The 5,037-nt window shown below is 39.2% G+C and overlaps 1 non-coding gene across 1 annotated transcript; it reads right to left on the bottom strand.

Moving 5' to 3' along the window:
- Nucleotides 1-1,295: 1,295 nt before the first annotated feature.
- On the bottom strand, nt 1,296-1,369 carry Trnat-ugu (transfer RNA threonine (anticodon UGU)). The gene has a single exon. It is a non-coding gene; the product is annotated as a tRNA-Thr (tRNA).
- Between the last annotated feature and the right edge of the window lie 3,668 nt (nt 1,370-5,037).

Here is a 5,037-nt window from a genome sequence, read left to right as displayed (position 1 = left end):
CTCACGTGTTCCAACATTTCTACGGAATCCAAACTGATCTTCCCCGAGGTCGGCTTCTACCAGTTTTTCCATTCGTCTGTAAAGAATTCGCGTTAGTATTTTGCAGCTGTGACTTATTAAACTGATAGTTCGGTAATTTTCACATCTGTCAACACCTGCTTTCTTTGGGATTGGAATTATTATATTCTTCTTGAAGTCTGAGGGTATTTCGCCTGTCTCATACATCGTGCTCACCAGATGGTAGAGTTTTGTCATGACTGGCTCTCCCGAGGCCATCAGTAGTTCAAATGGAATGTTGTCTACTCCCGGGGCCTTGTTTCGACTCAGGTCTTTCAGTGCTCTGTCAAACTCTTCACGCAGTATCTTATCTCCCATTTCGTCTTCATCTACATCCTCTTCCAATAATTGATGAAAGGAAAAAATTTAAGAATGAAGCAGGGGAAAGTGAATATAAACATCTAAAAAAATGAGATTGTCAGGAAGTGCAAAATTTCTAAACATGAATGGCTAAGAGACAAATGTAAGGATTTTGAAGCATATTTCACTAGGAGAAAGACAGATACTATATGAATGTGTGGTGTCTGTCCTTTTGGACATGTCAGAAGGAACAGACACAATCCATTCATATACTTGATAAGCCTAGCTGGGCAATAATCCACTTTCTCCAGTGCAAATGCACAGGTACATTCAACCCCCTGTGGGAATCTCTTAGTAGCAAATGGGAGTATAATGGAAAGGGACTGCAGCTAGGTGGTGCTTGGTGGGAGTGCGGATTGGCCATGAGGCATGCTGAGATAGTCCATGTAGCTGCGATAAAGCTGTGTCCCAGATGGAGCAATTGTTAGCACACCTGCCTAGTAAGTTGGAGATCCTGGGATCAAATCCCAGGACCGGTACACATTTTCGCTCATCACAACTGATTTCACCTAATGTCCCACTGCAGCTGACAGCAGTGATGCCCCTTCAAGTAACATATAAAGATAGATACTGCCTACAGGAAAATAAAAGAGGCCTTTGGGGAAAAGAGAAGCAGCTGTATGAATATCAAGAAATCAAATGGTAAACCAGTCCTAAACAAAGAAGGGAAAGCTGAAATGTGGAAGGAGTATATAGAGAGTCTAGGGAGATTAAACTGAAAGCAATATTATAGAAAGAGAAGTAGATGTAGATGAAGATGAGATAGGAGATATGATACTGTGAGAAGAATATGACAAAACTCTGAAATTACAATGAAATGAACAACCTTAGCTGCTTACAGGCGTTGACATACATCAGCGGGGACAGATGAAAATGTGTGCCCCGACCGGGACTCGAACCCGGGATCTCCTGCTTACATGGCAGACGCTCTATCCATCTGAGCCACCGAGGACACAGAGGATGGTGCGACTGCAGGGATTTATCTCTGGCATGCCTCCCGCGAAACCCACATTCTCAACGTATTGTCCCACACTACATAGTGCCCCTGCCCATTATACCCATTACTCGCAGCACATTACTGATTCCCATAAGAGTTTGGGCACTGTTTGTGCATTCGCACAGAAGAAAAAGATGGTCAAGTGGCTAGTGATCCTTAACTACATATATACTATGATGGTATCTGAAAGATCTAAGTTGATAAGTTGAAACAAGGCCCCGGAAGTTGATGACATTTTATCAGGGCTACTGTTAGCCTTGGAAGAGCCAGCCATGACACAACCTTCCACATGATGTGCCAGATATATGACACAGGCAAAATACCTTTAGACATCACAAAGAATGTGGTAATTCCAATTCCAAAGAAAGCAGTTGCAGACAGATGTGAAAATTAGCAAACTATCAGTTTCATCAGTCATGGTTACAAAATACTTGCACAAATTCTTTACAGAAGAATGGAAAAATTGGTAGACCTTGTGGAGGATCAGTTTAGATTATGGAGAAATGTAGGAAAACATGAGGCAATACTGACCCTACAACTTATCTTAGGAGATAGAGTAAGGAAAGGCAAACCTACATATATAGCATTTGTAGACTTAGATAAAGTTTTGACATTGTTGACTGGAATACTCTCTTTGAAATTCTGAAGGTATCAGGGATAAAATATAGGGCACAAAAGGATATTTACAATTTGTACAGAAACCAGATGGCAGTTATAAGAGTTGAGGGGCATGGAAGGGAAGTAGTGGTTGAGAAGGAAGTGAGACAAGGTTGTAGCCTATCCCCGGTGTTATTCAATCTGTGCATTGAACAAGCAATAAAGAAAACCAAAGAAAAATTTGGAGTAGGAATTAAAATTCAGGAAGAAAAAAATAAAAACTTTGAGGTTTGCTGATCTGTCAGAGACAGCACAGGACTCGAAAGAATGGTTGAATGGAATTGACAGTGTTTTGAAAAGAGGATATAAAATCAACACCAACAAAAGCAAAACGAGGATAATGGAATGTACCTGAATTAAATCAGGTGATGCTAAATGAATCAGATTAGGAAATACACACTTAAAGTAGTAGAGGAGTTTTGATATTTGGGCAGCAAAATAACTAATGATGGCTGAAGTAGATAGGATATAAAATGTAGATTGGTAATGGCAAGAAAATCATTTCTACACAAGAGAAATCTGTTAACATCAAACATAGATTTAAGTGTTAGGAAATCTTTTCTGAAGGTATTTGTCTGGAGTGTAGCCATGTGTCAAAGTGAAACATGAACAATAAATACTTTAGATAAAAAGAGAATAGAAGCTTCTGGAATGTGGGGCTACAGAAGAATGCTGAAGATTAGATGGGTTGATCATGTAACTTACAAGGAAGTCCTGAACAGAATTGGGGAGACACGAGATTTGTAACACAACATGACCAAAAGAAGGGATTGGTTGATAGGACACATTCTGAGACATCAAGGTTTTACCTGTTTAGTATCGGAGGGAACTGCTTAAGAGTCTGTTTTAAAAATGTAGGTAAGCCTCATTGTCTATTCGTGGATAATGGAGTGCAGTTTACAAGCAATAAAGAGTTTTTAGCAAAGGAATGAGTGAAACATGTGGCCATTTCAAAACATCATCCTCAATCTCACATTTGTGAATGGGTAATGAAAGAGATTGGACATCTGTGTAGAATGCACTGTTTCAATAGGCATGCAATACAGGCTCGAATGATTCCTGGGTTTCAAACTATTTTGAATGAATTACCACCATATGTTTACAGGTTTACCACAAGTGGAGATGATGAGTAAAACTTGTATTAGTGAACCACTCTTACAGTTATTCAAGCGGCCACCTTCAGTAACAAAGAAGAAGAAATTCATGATACTGTACAGCCAAATCTCCAAGAACAAGCCTAATTTAGGATAACGGACTATAATGAAACAGCAAGTACACCTACCTTCCACTTTGATGACTTAGTATTGGTCAAGAATTTTCATCCTAGCTCAAATTTAAGAAAAGAAACAATAAAGCTTCTTCCATATTACAGGGAACCCTTCCGAGTACTAGGTCTCCCTCATCCAACAGCAGCACACCTAATAAATCCAGGCACTGGTCAAGAATAGGGATTGTACAATATTGATGTTAAAAAAAATACAAACCCTCCAGAGACTTGCTATCTTTGCAGATTAGATTGTTCAGTGTTTCACATTTTGTTCTACTTGAAGCAGTTTCTCCTACTCTTGCTGTCCTGTGATCTTTAACTTAAATGTGTCTTCCACTGTCCTATCCTTACTTTAGTCACAGAATGACATTAAAATTACGACTGTCCTATTATGAGGGATTTAACATAATTCTCTAGTAAATGAATGAAATGAAAACAATGATATAGTGGGTGTTTACATACCACAAGCCAATAGTAGTGTGTGGATATGATGACAATAGACTGCCTTGCTTGTAATGATGACTGTTTTATGAATTACAAACATATCATTACTCCATACCATCATGCTTGCATTAGGGATTTGTGAAGATCAATTTTTGGGGCCTGTATGGGTAAAAGGCCAAGACAAGTTCATTCTTTAGGGTATGCTGACAAGAATTCATCCTCTGCCGTCTTAATGAAGAACCCATCAGAGAAGGGATCCTGGGGGTGGGGGATGGTATGGGATTCTGCCTTTGGGGCTTCTATCTTCTTTCTTCCTGCAGTTCTGACAAACTCATTCTTAATTTTCTTTTTCTTACTTCTCCAACTGGAGTACCTATCCTATAATTCCCCTTTCCACATTCATACCTTTCTATCTCAGAAACCCTTCATTTCTACCAACCTCATTGTTGTACATACAACCCACCAATGCAGAATAGCATGGGGCAATAACACGTATGTGACAACAAGAAACACAGACACTTAACTGACTCAGACAATGTATTTGGAAGTGACACACATGTTAGCCACATCACAAAAACAGGGTGGAGAATGGAAATCATTCCCTAAGTGAAGACAGATGTGAAGGACTAACATATAAATAAAGGTGAAGCATCAGTCAAGAGAAAAACTGCCTGGTAGCTGTATTTGAGCATGTAATTATCTCTATAGAAGCACAGGAATGTTATCAATAACAAATAAAGTAACAAACTTAGGAAGAATACCTAAAGAGGTAAAGACTTTCCTTCTCATCCTAGGCAGTAAGTCCCCCTGACCCACAGTTCTGGGTAACTTTCCCAAAATCTACCCCTTTCCCTAGACCTCTCTACTACATTTCTTTACAACTCTTCCATCCCCTTCAACCTTCAGCCAGAAGAAGAAGCCACTGGCTCCAAAAGCTTGCCAATTACAACTCTCTTTTATGTGTTCTGCCACTGCTTAGTGAGTACATTTTTTATCTGTCCAATTAAATTATTTTGTCAATAATTGCTTGTTTTTGTTGTTAGATTTCCTTTATTGTACTTTCTGTCTGCGTGTAGTGGTTCCACCTGCTGACATACGCGCAGTTGCATTGCACAGTCTTTTACTTTACTATTGTTTAAACTTTCCATAAGCCTTATTACTAGTTTGCAGGTGAACCTTCACATACTGCTACAATAGTTTACTGTTGAACATCTACGAGCAGTAAAATCATAACTGCAAAGTTCACAGTTCTTGA

Source organism: Schistocerca cancellata, chromosome 6 (genome assembly GCF_023864275.1).
Source record: "Schistocerca cancellata isolate TAMUIC-IGC-003103 chromosome 6, iqSchCanc2.1, whole genome shotgun sequence".
Classification (NCBI taxonomy): domain Eukaryota; kingdom Metazoa; phylum Arthropoda; class Insecta; order Orthoptera; family Acrididae; genus Schistocerca; species Schistocerca cancellata.
The sequence above is the reverse complement of the archived record's forward strand: the minus strand, read 5'-3'. Positions and strand labels throughout refer to the sequence as shown.